General features: G+C 56.6%; 1 protein-coding gene across 2 annotated transcripts in view; it reads left to right on the forward strand.

Annotated features, from left to right (window-relative positions):
* Window positions 1-14,268, forward strand: part of LOC119146966 (ATP-sensitive inward rectifier potassium channel 12) — a 35,328-nt gene that overhangs the window by 14,345 nt on the left and 6,715 nt on the right. The window contains exon 1 of one of the 2 annotated variants that reach the window (XM_037385377.1): window positions 8,291-9,274. The exons of the other annotated variant lie outside the window; for it this stretch is intronic. The gene's annotated coding sequence lies outside the window, so the exon portion shown is untranslated. Of the gene's footprint in view, window positions 1-8,290; window positions 9,275-14,268 lie in introns of those variants that run through there. 2 annotated transcript variants of the gene reach the window in all.

Raw genomic sequence — 14,268 nt, forward strand, 5'->3', positions numbered from 1 at the left:
AACTATGTGTTGCATACGGCACAGCCTGCCCAGGGCTCGGGGCTGGCTCAATGCGCTGCTCATAGGAAGGTGGTGACTGGGCTGGACTCTGCTCGCTGAGCTGCGGTGGATTCTCTTGTGCCTGGTTCTACAGGGTCACACGGAGCATGGAGAGCTGTTTGCACCGAGTGGCCATAGCCAAACCCATCTCCCTGGATTTGTTGGTTTCTGTTTGCTGCTTTTTCTCCTGTTTCCTTTCCAGGGGGTTATTTATAGCTGGGCCAGCTCTGCTCCCCATCCTCCTCTCCCTCCTACCTCCCCAAGTGGTGCCCTGAGGGGGCAGGTAGCTTGTTCCCAGTGAAGGATACTGCCAGGGCTTTGCCCAAGGGTGCAGGTATAAAACTTCCTGCAGGAACAATTTTCTGCAGAAATGATGCTGAAACAGCCAAACGGGGCAGCTTCAGGGGAGTGACCAGGAACGCGCTGAGACCATCTCCCCGCTTGCTTCCAGCTCGATACCATTGCCTGTGCAACCCAAAAATATTTTGCAAGGGAAATCTAAACGGCTGATCCTTCACCCTCTGGACTGCACTGGGACCTGATTTTGGCATTTCTGGCAATAGCAAAGTATCATTTTTTTCCCCCAGCTTCTTCCCTATGTGACTCCCTTAAGAGGCCCAAGGAGTTTGCTGATGCCAAGCCATGTCCCCCGAGACAGTGGAGGGTCTGGGTACGTAGTGCAGGAAGGCAAGGAGGTCTCTGGGAGCCTGGAGAGTGGCTCTGCCTCTGCCTGGCTGCTGGCAGGACCCAGCAACCTTTCCCCCAACTTGTGAATGTGCTTTTAGGGTAAAAAAAAAATAATTAATAAAAACCCCACAACCAAGAAAGTCAGGAGTTGCAATGCCATCTGTGCCTACAGCGTGGCACAGTGGGGACAAGCCACCCGAGCAGGCTGCCATGCACAGAACCCCCGGAGCACCTGTGCTGGGCAGCTGAAAGAGGTGGTTTGAGCCTTCCTCCTGCCTTCCTTCTCCTCAGAGAGGAATGTCTGTTTTCTCTTGGGAACAACATATCTCCTTGGCATCTCTCTTTCGAAGCTTTGATTTCTTTTCCAGCTGTGGCTCTCCAGCCTCAGCAGCATGTCCTGGATATTTTTTTCTCCCCATGGTCCCCCTCCCGTGGATCCCAGGGGGAAGGCTGCTTGGAAATCTCTCCGGCAGCCCTGGCCAGAGGGGATGGAGGGCTGGGGGCAGCAGGTTGGCAGTTCATTTGTTTTCCTCGATGTGGCTTCAAAAAGTGATGGGCTGATGGGTTTGGAGTCTCAGGGGGGCAACTTCCCTGGCAGCATCCCAGTTGTGTCACCTCTCTGCCTGGCTCTGTGACGACAGTGTCGATTTGAATTCTTCCAACTTAAGACTGATTTAAATGATGGTGAAGTCGGGGGGTGGCGTGTGGGAGTAGAGCACTGAGCGCTATTCTTTTTCGGTTGTCATATGCCTCCATAAAGACTTCTGCCTTGGGGATTTGCATAGATCCATGGTCCAGATTGCACTACAAACCCCACCGATGGTCTGCCGAGCTATGGCAATGGCTTCTGTACTGGCTCCCAAACCAAAGCTGGAAAGTTTAGGTGTGTTTCTAAATCTTATGCCATGGTCATTCCTCCTTGGTTTGGGGCTACAGCCAGGGCTTGGAGGGCAGCTGGGAGGGAGCCCTGTCTCTGCTCCTCACCCACAGCATTCCCCTGCCTCTGCAGCCCCATCCCCTGGGATATGCCTGGCTGCATTCTATTCTATTCTATTCTATTCTATTCTATTCTATTCTATTCTATTCTATTCTATTCTATTCTATTCTATTCTATTCTATTCTATTCTATTCTATTCTATTCTATTCTATGCTATGCTATGCTATGCTATGCTATGCTATGCTATGCTATGCTATGCTATGCTATGCTATGCTATTCTTACGCTATCGTATGCTATGCTATGCTATGCTATCCTATCCTATCCATCCCATCCTATTCTATTCTCTGCCGGCCTGTGCTACTTTGCCAAGTGCTCCCAGTCTCTCACTCAAGACCACTTTAATTTGATGGTGAGGTGGTGAGGTCAGGAAAAAAAACCCGTTCTTGATGCCTTTGTGAAAAATAGGTGTTTGGGTCACGACCTCACTGGGAGGGAGGCTGCAAAGCAAGCCCGTCTCTTACCAGCAAAACTGCAGGAGGTGAAGGAGGGGGATGGTGCAAGTGTCCCAGCCACAGGGAAAGCCTAATTGGGTGGTTGTAATTGCTGAGGATATGCACATCTGTAGGAAAGCAGGCTCCCTTCCTCGCGCTGCTCCCAGAAGGGCTTGTTTGTTTAATTTTATCTCAAAGAGAAAATTATAAAAAGAAAAAAAAACAAAAAACACAAAACCACCACCCTGTGGTTTTGCTCAGCTGCAGCACAAAAACACCCCAGCAGAGCCCGGAGAGCGCCAGGGACCAAAGCCCTCGCCTGATCCCAGGTATTTCCATGGGGAAGAGGGGCAGCCAAGGGGCCATGCTCCGCCGGGACCCCGCTGCAGGACAGGGCCGGCTGTAGGAACCCTCTGAGCTGGAGGAATCTGGAGATGGCACTCGCCACGCTGCTCGCCATGCTTCCACCGGGTGGCTCGGACCCCTCTGCCCGGAGCAGCCGTGTCTGTCAGAGGGAGCTGTTTGCCCTTTGAGCGGCTGGAGGAAGGTGGGGGTCTCGCTGGGGACCCCAGCATGGCAGCCTGGCTTGCCTGGGTGCCAGCAATGCACTTTCTGACCAAGCAGAGTGGGCAAGGTTGTATTTTGGGGCAAAACATTGAGATCTTTGTGATGATGGTGCTTTGCAAACTGCCATCTAAACCCTGCCACGGTCACGGCCGGTGCAGCTGGGTAACATGGAAGCGCTTGTGCTCTGGTTTCAGCTCATTTTCTTCACTGTCATTAGTTTAAAATTCCGTGGGATCCTGGGCTTGGCATCAGAAGCTGACATCCTTTAATTTAGCAAATGTAAAAATGGGACCTTTTCCAAGTGGAGCGATTAGAAATGTCCCGCTCCATTCCCCAGGTGCGGTGCCGGGTGCTGGCTGGGCCGTAGCCCCACGCTGCCAGCCACCCCTCTGCCCCCACCCCACTGGCGTGACTGCGGCTGAGACCTCCCACACTCGTCACATGGGTGTGACACCCGTCATCACCATCCCTGCCCGCTGCTCAATGCTGCCAGGAGCTGCCGACGGTCCTGGCTGGCAAAGAGCAACAGAGGGGGGCTGGATGCAGGAGGGGGGCTTGCTGGGGGGGAGATGGAGCCGTACCCCCCGTGACACCCCCCACAGCACCCGCTGAAATCCCGTTCACAGCAGTAACACCCCTTTGCCCTGACAAGGGCCTTCTCCACCTCCGGGTTTGCGTATAATGGTGCGTGTCCCCCCTAAGCTGCTTAATGAGGGTTAAGAGGCTAACGGGCTTATTACCAGCAATTATTTCCACAGCCCTGTGCAGGTGTCCCTGAAAATGGTGGGGCCTCACGCCCACCTGGGAGCATCCCACTGGCATCGCCAACCAGCCAGCCTGGGGTGTCACGAGATTGTGGGTGCTCAGTCGGCTGCCTGAGTCAAATCAGTGGCCATTTTCAGGGTGTTTTTACAACCTGTTACAATGATCCAGGCTGTGGTCTGGATAGGGGAGCGTGTGGGGGGGTGGCATCCCTACGGATACCTCCTCCCCCCTCCCCGGCCCTGGTCGCTCTCACTCTGCCTCCAGAGTGGCTCTGCAGCATCCCTGGGCGGTCGCCTGGAGACGGCCGTGGTGGGTTGCCACAGCGACAGAGCCTTCGCTCAGCATCCCTCTAACTCCAGCACCTTGGCCGAAGTTGGGTGAGAGAAAAATATCCTGGGGAGGGGACACCAGCCCACCCAGGGCAGCAAGTGCAGGACTGGGGAAACTGAGGCACGGCCGGTGGAGTTGGAGGCAGCTGCAATGTGATGGAGAAGGTTTTGGAAGCTGCCTGTGGATCTAATGGGGCAAAAGGCAATGGAAATGGGGCTGGTGGGGGGCAGGGGGTACTCAGAGTGGTTGGGGGGGGTGTCAGCTCTTTGTGGGGGCAGGTGCTGGTGCAGCATCTCCGCACGCGTCCTCCCGGCAGCAGCGGTTGATAGTCACCATGGCAATGTCAGCGGCGCTCGGGCTGTCAGCTGCTTTGACATCCAGCGCGTGCCAGGATGGGCTGGGGGGGGGGGATGCGCACTCTAGGGGAACCAGCCACCCCAAGCCCATCCAAAAACTTGGGCTCCCCTACATCGGGCGGGGGGGCTGGCCGCGAAGCCACCAGGGTCCCTTAGGGATGGGGTCCCACAGGCCACGCGGTGGCACAGGCTGGTGCCTGGCTCTGGGGACCCGCCGCAGTGAGGGAGAGGAGGGTGAAGACCTTTGGGGTGACACCAGCAGTGATGCCCCCCGCCAGCCCTGCCACCGAGGGCTCCCCCCCCCGCTGCCCCAAGCCTATAATTACAGATGATGTCGCAGAGGGCCAGGAGAGGTTACGTAACTTCAGCATTTGGAAAATTCTTTCTGCTCCCTTATCGGCTTTATAAATACCTCGAACTCAGGCCAGGCCAGGCTGGGGGGAAAGGATGACATGGGCTGCAGCCTGTCCCCACCCTCAGACTCATCCAGCTGCGCTGCCTCAGTTTCCCCCTCTCTATGGACAAAAGCATCCCTGCTGCATCCTGCTGCAGTGTTAACGGAGGGCTCCTTGCTGCCGGTGTGAGCATCAGTGGGACCAGCCAGTGTTTTTCACCTCCCACAGAAGAGGAGGTGATTTTTCTTCTTCCCCTGGAAAAGACTCGAAGGTGCTTTGTGGGTCATGGCCATCATTAAATGGCAAGTTCAAAAAACCAAGGTCCTGCCTGCAGGCACTTTCTGCTGTGCCCTAATCTGGAGTCACATCGCCCAGGTTTGAATTCGTTGCATCTTTCTGGCTGGTCCTTCATGTCCTAAAAATTCCTGGGCTGGAGCCGTGCTCAGTTTTCTCAGCAGGGTGCTGGCTGCTCACCCTCTTGCCCCTACTCCGCACAGCACCCTCACAGCCCTCCCCACCCCCTCGCCATCGCACAGAGGAGCCAGGGGACAGTGGGATGCTGGAGAGTCCTGAGCACCTCTGGCAACAGCTGCAGGAGTCTGGGGCTGGGGAGGGGGCTAGAGCAGCCCCCTCCCCCCCCCCCCCCCCTTCATGTGCTCTTGCATTTATGGCACTTGCAAACTTATCTCCCCGCAGGGATGTTGGAGGGCGGCCGGGGCCATGTCGATAGGAGTGTGCACGGCGCACGCAGCCAAGGGCAGCCAGGGCAGCGTTGTGTAACTCTCTGTGTGGCTCCTCACCGGGGTGCCACCAGACCTGGCTGCTGCCCCAGTCGCAGGGCACATTTGCTCCATGCCTGCCCATTGCCACCACAGATGCAGCCGTGCTGGGATGCTGGGTGATGTCTGGCTTTACACCCCCAAGGGATGCTGGTGGGCAGGACCAGGACCCGGGGGTTCAGTAGGCTGTTGTGGCTGGCAGCAGCATGCCACTGCCTTTGCCCCCCTGAAATCTTCCCTTGACAGCATTTTGGTTTTATTTGCTGGAGAAGTGCTGCCTTGTTCCTTGTCAACCCATATGTGCACGCACAGCAGTGCCTGGGCTTGCTAGCGCCGGGCTTTGCACTTGCCTTGTTTGTTGTAAGGCTGCCCAGGAACACACACGGGGGTTGTTTTTTTTTTAGGGCTGACAGAAAAAAACCCAACACCAACACCCAAAAGGGATTCTTGGCTTCTCCTTCATTGCTTTTCTGCTCCTGCAGTGTGTGCCTGAGCAAGCCACCCATCAGTGACCTGGGCTGTGCAAAGGAGCAGAGAGGGGAACACAACTGGGTGCACACAGAACCTCACTGGGTTCAAAACAACCTTTAAAATACCCAGGTGATGCACGGCAGCACCCGAGGCTGGGGCACAGAAATGAGGATTTCCACATCTGCCTGGTGGGTACTTTGGTGGCTACCTCCATTTCAGCAGGGCTTCCCAAATGAGGTGGGTGCCCTGGGTGGTGGTGGTGGGGTGGCCCCCAGGTTGCCATCCCCCAGCTGGTGGGGTACCAGCCCCAGTGGATGCTGACATTGGGAAGAGATTTGACTTCTTGCCGCCGGGGCTGGGCTGAGATGGCACCCAGGGCTGGTACCGTGGGCAGGGAATGAGGGAGGATTAATTGAGTCGCTGATCCCTGATGGCGAGAGGGGATGGGGAGCAGCAAGCCCCCCCGGCGTTATGCAACGCCTGTGCTAAATCTTCACTGCAGCAGATAAAGACGGTCCCCAAAATACCCTGTTCTGCCTTTGCTGCCCTTGCAGCTACTTGGGTTTGGGGTCATGTCCGCAGTCTGCAGGGGTCCAGCTCCCTGAGGACATCAGGGCAGGGAGGAGAGGGCACAAACCTGGGGCCAGAAACCTGGTATCCCCCAGGAAAGAGATCTTCTCCATCTGGGCTCAGCTCAGGGAATGAGAGCATTAAAGGGACCCCTTGCAGGATTTAAAAGATTCTGAAACTCCTAAACTGGTGTGGGCAGAGCCATGAGCTGGAGGGAAACTAGTAGCATCAAACCAGTGCAAAGGCCTCTTTTATCTTGATGCTGGGCAGCATCACGTGTGTACCAGGGGGGTTTGACACCCCCAGCAGAAAAGGAGGGGGATTTCTCTTCCTCCCCTGGGAAATGCTTGAAGATGAGGTTTGAGTCATGGCCATCATTAAATGGCAATATCAAAGAACCAAGGGCTTGCCTTGGACCGCTGACTGCCTGGCCCCGGTGTCCAGTCCCCTGGGCTTGAATGTGTTGCATCCTTCTGGGTGGTTCTTTGCATCCCAAAATGCTCTGAAATCCCCATTCGAGCTGTTTCTTTCCAGTCCCCTGAGACCACGTATCATCTTGGGCTTCCCACCACTCTCACTTGCCACGACCGCCGTTCTGTTCCCTGCCCCTTAGAAATACCACCAAAGGTGGATGTCCCCCTCGCTGGCAGTGGCTCCGACGAGGTGCCAGCTCCTGTACATGTAGGGAAGAGGAGAGGTTGTAATCTGAGCTCGGGAGCAATTAGCCAGGACAGCGGAGTGCTGCCTGGCAAAGTCCCTGCCGCCCGCTTGCTCGCTCGGCTGCCGGCATCAGCATCGGGGTCAGCATCTGCGGCTCTCGCTGCAATCGCAGGGTAAGTAGGGCCAGGAGGGAGGCTCTGCCCGAGCATGGCATGTCCTTACTCCCCAACTGCTCCTTCTGGGGTTAAAAGTCAATCTTAGGGCTCTGCTGGTGCCTCCGTCCACAGCAATGCCGAAGGGTGCTGGAAGCACAGCTGCTTCTGGGGTGGAAATGGCAACTTTCTCCCTGGGTGGCCACGGAACCAGGAAAGAGGCCGGTGATAGCAGGACATAGGTTGTATTTCTCACTGAGAGTTGAGCAGTTGCTAATGCTTGGATGGAGCAGGAATAACTGTGGGTTTAAAGCCCAAAACAGAGTGGAGGATGCTGATGAGCGATTGATGGCTTAGCCTTGCTTCCATCCCATCTCCCCTTGCTGGAAGGGACCTGTGCATCCTGAGCTGGCTCCCATGCCATCATGGGGAGAGCGATGCCGAGAGCCTTGTCATCAGTCTTCCCGCGGCTCACGGCTCCATCGGCTCCGGCTGGCAGCCCCATCGCTCCCAACCTGCCGCACGTCGCGCCTTCAGGATAAACATTTCCCGGGCGCGGGCTCTACCCACACAAGCGATTTCCCTCAAGCAGGAGACACAGCTCCTGGAGTGGTGGTGGTGGGGTTGTGCTGGGTGAGAGCAGATCTCCGAGGAGCACGGGAAAACACACCTTGGGAGTCACAGGATTTGGGAAAGAGACCTTGACAGGAGCTGGGCAAGTGGGAGGTGCAGGATTAGTCCTGCTGTGGGCAAGCTGGGGCTGAATGGGGTCCATATCCATCTTCTTCTGCCTCTAACCCTAAGGTGTAGGCAGCAATTGCTCCGTGAGAGGGCTCATAAAATAACTCATGCTTGTGATGCCCCAGGGATGCTGCCGAGCACTGCCCTAGTGCTACCTAGTGCAGCATGGTTGCCCCTCGGTGCTGCAGCCCTCGGCTCATCTCCATCTGGTTGGGAATAATATCCTCATGAAGGCGTTTGCCTTTTCTGTCTTGCTTTTCCCTTTCTTCCCACGGTGTTTTGCAGCAGCTGGGTGATCCCTCCTTGGTCCGGGCCAGGGCTGGGGCAGGGTTGTCACCTTCCCCCCGGGGCCTCTTGGCATGTGCTGGATGGGAACCCACCGTTCCCAGTGGAAACCTGTGTCCCTGCAGAGGCTCCGGCGATGGTACAGCCGGGGCAGGCAGGAGCGTGGCTGGCTGACGGCAGCTCTGCCATCATCTGCATCCAGCCCCATCGCTGGCATGTGTCCTTGAGAGGGTTTGGGGCTGGGGGTGGAGCCCAACGTGTGCCCAGATTTGGGAGCATGCTGGAGGGACCAGGGCCATGTGATGGAGGAGAGTGCACGAGGTGGGAGAACAGACACCCCAAGGTCACCCATCCAAAAACACCCTCTGCCCCATGCGGTCCAGGGATGGGGCTTTTTGGGAAGGAGGCACCCATTGCAGCCCAGGCGGGGAAGGGGACTTTCTTGGGGTCCTGCTCAGCCCACCAGCACCCCGGGCACAGCAGACTGGGTGATACTTCAGTTGAATGCCCCAGGCACCTCCCAGCCCCAAGCCCCCCCAGCGGGGCTCATTTTCAACCTCCAAACACCGCACTGACCACATAGCCAGCCCCTTCCTCAGCCCAGCACCAGACGTCTCCACCTCCAGTGCCCCAGCCACACCAGCTCCGGGGGGCTGTTGGGACACCCCCAGTCACTGTGGCAGGACATGGGGAGAGGGGACATGGCATCACTGCCACAGAGCCTTAATTCCCAGGGCCGTGGGGCTGCTGGGAGCAGATCTCTGACATCCTGCGGGACAAATCCTGAGGGGTGCAGGGTCCAGGGCATCAGCAAGCTGCGAAACCTCCCCTCCCCCTCACTAAATCCCTTCCCCAGCGCAGGACAGTAGGTTACGGGACTCGACCAGAGGTTGGATTTAAGGAGATTACAATTTCTCCCCCAGGATAATCTAGAAATTCAATTAAAACTCTCTGTCTCTCGCCCGGGCTGCAGCAGGGCCACGGGGCACCCTGCGCCCCGCAGCCATGGCCGGGGAGTGCTGGGGAGACCCCCCCGGGCGCACGCCAGGTAAGGGCTGACCCCCTCCTCCCAGGGTCCAGCCGGAGCCCCCCTGGGGGTGGCTGGGGCTCTGCCCCTTCCCAGGGCGATTTGCTGGGGTATTAAGACCCGTCCCCTGAGCCAGGGCAGCAGGGGGGGGGCGGCGGGGGGGCTGCGGGGGGCTGCAGGGAAGGGGCTGTGGGTACCCCAGAGGTTTGGGTAAGGGTGTCACAGGGAGAGAGCGGTCTGGCTGCATCCCCTGGGGTTTTAGGACACCTTTTGGCAGCCCCCATGCAGACTGACCCTGCCAAGGCCTTCAGCCCCCCTTGCCCTCATCCTCACCCCCAGCCATGTCCTGCTGTCCAGCCATATGGATGTGAGTGGACAGACAAACACCACTTTGGTGTTTCCCAAAGAAGCAAGATGGGATTTCAGGACCTGGCAAGGCGGTGGGGCTGGCTGCAGGTTGTGAGGACTGGGGGTGACCGGTGTTCCCTGCCCCCTCTGCCGCTGTGCTGCAGCTGGGCAGGGGGGGCATCACCCAGGCGCGGCAGCAGGGCAGCAGGTGGGTGTACAGACCTGGGGTGCTGACACCGCGGTGTGTGGGCGCCGGAGCAGGGCTGGGTGCCGCGGCTGGAACCGGCGCAGAGGTAGCCAGACTGGGATGCTCAGTGCCCCCCGCCATGCCATAGAGTTGGGGACCACCAGTGTGCTCAATGCAGCCTCTGAAGGATCTTTCCCAGGATCTCCCCTGATCCGGGGCACATTTTGCAGGTATTTTAGCACAAGTCTATCACCCTGCAGAGGCCACCTGGCCCCAGTGGTGCTGGGCACTGCACGTGGACCCTGTTCTCCTCCCATGCCCACTGTGGCATCCACACGTGGCTCAGGGGGATGGGGATGAGCCAGGATCTCTCCAGGCACCCTGTCACCTCCAGTCTCCCCACCAAGGGCCTTCCTTGTCCTCCCTGCCTCAGTTTCCCTCCTGTATGCGTCATCAAGGCTTGCAGACAGCCATTCCTTGGCTGCTCACTGGCACTGTGGGGGTGCGTGGGGGTCCAGGGAAGGGGTGCATGCCCGCGGCTGTTCTCTCCCGTGTGCCTGCCAAAATGGAGTGGTTTTTTCTCATTAGGAATGCACTGTGGTGGGATCCTCTCGCCTGTCCTGCCCGGCAATGGAGGGGAAGCAGGGGGTCATTTATCCTCTGGATTCGTCCCATATCAACCCCTCATTTACTGGAAGTACCCAAAGACGGGACATTGGAGGAGGGAATTATTCAGGCAGCAGCGCTGCCCCGGCATGGGGGGGATGTGCTTGGCTGGGGGCTGTCTGCAGCTGGGGGTGCCTCCAGATGTGCTGCACCCCCCTCCCATTTTGCGAGTGCTCAGTGCCAGGTCTCTTCATCAGGATGGGGGGAGCAGGAGCAGTTTGGTCACCTGCGGCTGTGCTGGCATGGCCACAGCCCCACGCCAGGAGCAGAGCTCCCTCCTTGCTGCTGACATTGTTGTCCCGCTGCTGGGGCATGAAGGGCATCGCTGCAGGAGATAGCAGCCTTATCTGCTGGTGCAGGGCAGGCAGCAGCCCTGAGCATGACTTCCTCGCGCTGTCCCCTCCTGGACAGTCACCTCTCCTGCCCACGTGCCACGGGACCTGTGTCCTCCAGCTCGGTTCCTCTAAGTCCCCACTCGGGTTAATTCCACACAAACACGGCCTGGTTCCCCACATGCCTCCGCAAACCGGGAGAAAATCCATGCTGGGAGGATGCAGGGGGGTGATGGCAGCCCTGGTGGCCCCGAAGCGCGTCCCCTCCAGAGGCACAGGGAAAGGTGTGACGATAAACCGCATCCACAGATCCAGCCGGCTCTAACTCATGACCCCCCCCAGCGCTCAACACATTTTCCCGGCACGCTGGTGGTTCAGACTATTGTTGTAACATTTAACTCCCTTTTAAAAAATTAAATAAAATTAGCCGTGCTAGTTGGCGGACTGCTGAGACACTTGATTCTCTGTGGGACACTGCTCCGCAGTGGGAGCTGGGTTGCTGCAGTTTAGTGGCAGGAGTTGTTGCCTCTAAGGTCACCTCATTAGCTGGGGGAGCCCATGGCACCCTGCGCTCGGAGCCGCGGGGAGCTGTGGGCCCGTCCTTCCCGCTATTAATATTACGGGTCTGATTGGTTTTCCGTGTGTTAACGCTATTAGCACTGCACAGGACATGTGGCGTGAGGGGCAGGGGATGGTCCCGCTGCTGCCTGACGCCCAGCACGGCTTTGTCTGCACCAGAGCTGGGGCTGGCTGGGGGATTAAGGGGCAACGGCTATTCGGGGAAGTTTGGATTTTGTTCCCAGAGAGTAAAATTGGGATGGTCAGGGGTGCAAAACGCCTGGGAAAGGAGGCAGGGAGGGGGATGTGATGTCCTGTAACACCTCGCCCGCACTCCGGGGCAGCTCTGGCTGTGGGGAGATGCCCGGGTGATGCTGGAGGATGGCACTAGTGACCCAGGGAAGCGCAGGGTGACCACAGCCCGTGGTCCCCGCTGGTGGCCAGGGCAGAGCCCCTCCAGCCACGGGTTTCCACGCACTCGCACGAGCCCTCTCCCAGCCCGAACCTCCCGCCGCAGCAGCGGGAGGCTCCAGCCTTCAAATTAAAACCAAACCAAAAATTCAGCTTTCAGCAAACTCGAGAAAGCATATTTCCAAACAAAACTGTGCTAAATAAAGCACGAGCCGCAGGCGGCCGCCTGCTCCAACAGATCCACTTTGCTCGCCTTTATTTAGCTGCTGTCTCCCCATGCTGCCACGGCTGGCCCAGGGCCGGGAGGGGGGTGTCCCCCCAGAATCTTTGGTGCTGTGTGAGACCCCATCCCTGGGGCAGCATCAGCCCCTCAGGCCGGTCCTGACCCCCGCAGCACAGTGTGCCCATGGCCAGGGTGCCTGGGCAGGTGAGACCCTGCGGCATGGGGGGAGGTGGGGGGAAGGGAGGGAGGGAGGTGGGCAGGCAGGAGGGAAGGAGGGAAAGAAGGAAGGAGGGAAGGTAGTGAGGAAGAAAAGTAAGGGAGAGAGAATGAGAGGAAGAGAGGAAGAGCAGAAGAAAGAGAGGAACAGGGAAAGATAGAAAGAAAGGGAAAAAAAGAAAAAGAAAAAGAAAAAGAAAAAGAAAAAGAAAAAGAAAAAGAAAAAAGGAAGAAAGCAAGAGAGAAAGAATGAAAAAAAGAAACTGAGAGAATGAAAGAATGAAAAAGAAAGGAATAAGAAAGGAAGAGAAGAAGAAATTAAAAGAGAGAAAGAAAAAAAGGAAAGGAAAGGAAAGGAAAGGAAAGGAAAGGAAAGGAAAGGAAAGGAAAGGAAAGGAAAGGAAAGGAAAGGAAAGGAAAGGAAAGGAAAGGAAAGGAAAGCAAAGGGAAAAGAAAAAAAGAAAAAGAAAAAGAAAAAAGAAAAGAAGAAGAAAAAGATAAAGAAAAAGAAAAAGAAAAAAAAGAAAAAGAAAAAAGAGAAAAGAAAAATAAAAGAAAATAAAAAAGAAAAGAAAAGAAAAGAAAAGAAATAAAATAAAATAAAATAAAATAAAATAAAATAAAATAAAATAAAAGAAAAGAAAAGAAAAGAAAAGAAAAGAAAAGAAAAGAAAAGAAAAGAAAAGAAAAGAAAAGAAAAGAAAAGAAAAGAAAAGAAAAAAGAAAAGGAAAGAAAAAAGATGAAAAGCAGGAAGGAGATAGAGAAAGGGAGAAACTGAGAAAGCAAGAAAGGAGGGAAGGAAGAAGGGACGGGGAAAAGGGGGGAGGGGGGAGGGGAGTGGTGGTGGGGAGTGGGGAGCCCGAGGGTCCCTGGGAGTGTCACCCCCCGGTGAGGGCTGTGCTGCTGCCTCTGCAGGCACCCGGGCATGTCTCCCCTTCCAGCACAGTTAATCCAGACCCCAGCTAATCCTCTCGCAGGTCACTGGGAGCTCATTGCATTTTGTTCACTTCTCAAATGCATCTAGAATTAATTAAAAAAAACCGACAGTATATTCATGCTGTGGCAAAAGTGTTCAGGGTTTTCCCCTGGGCTGAGCCAGAGGGGTGATGGCAAAGCAGCCTTTTCTGGCCCCAAATGCTCAGCTCTCATTAAAAAAGCAGGAGAGAGATTAATGAATGTAGCTGGTGTGGTCAGGAGGAAGACTGGGGGGTGGCTGTGTGACCCCCAGTTCGGCAGTGTGAGCCTGCAGCCAGCCTGAAACGTCCAGTTCAGTCCCATTTGACTTCCAGTGGCTATGGGGCTGTAAATATTCACCGTTCATATTAAGCATTGGTGCCGGTTTTACTCTTCCCCGCAGCTGCGAGGAGGGGAGCATCTTGTGCCCACTGCCCCAGCCGGCTGGAGCCATCGCTTGTTCTGATGACATGAGCAGATAACGGCGGTGCTTGAAAAACCAGCTTTGGGGATAAAAAAACGATTGTGCCCCAACTGCAGCGGCTGGAAGTGGGTTGTTTGACGTGTGAGATGGTGGCACACGTGGGTCTGTGTCCAGCACCTGGGAGGCTTGGGTGGGTTGTTAGTGCTTCTGCTTGTGGTGCTGGGCCTCTGCAGGGATTCCCGAGTCCCAGGCTGGATTTGGGGACAATGTCAGTAAAAGGCAACCCAGGGCATTGCTGCTGGCTGGGCTGGGGCAGCTGCAGGCAGGCTGCGTGGCGATGCTCCCTGGCGCTGGGCTGGCCCTGGCCGCTGTGTAATGGAAAGGGTGTGCTTGTCCCAGCGTGGCCCCGGGCAGTCGAGCTGATTGCAGGAATCGACTGCATCGACCAGGCCAGCGGATCCGACACAGCACGTACAGCCCGGCGGGTTCGCCTGTGCCTCTAGGCACGAGCTGGGCACCTCTGCGCTGTGGGGACAGGGTGTCGCGGGGGGCTCTGCACCCGCTGCCCCACCATGATGCTGCCTCAGGCAGGTCTCGTGCCAGCAAGCCGGTTTCATCCCCAGTGTCACATCCCATATAGCTAAATAACAGGACGAGCTGCAGCAGGGGGTGGTTTGGGGGGCATTCCTGCAGTG

Source organism: Falco rusticolus, chromosome 4 (assembly GCF_015220075.1).
Source record: "Falco rusticolus isolate bFalRus1 chromosome 4, bFalRus1.pri, whole genome shotgun sequence".
Lineage (NCBI taxonomy): Eukaryota > Metazoa > Chordata > Aves > Falconiformes > Falconidae > Falco > Falco rusticolus.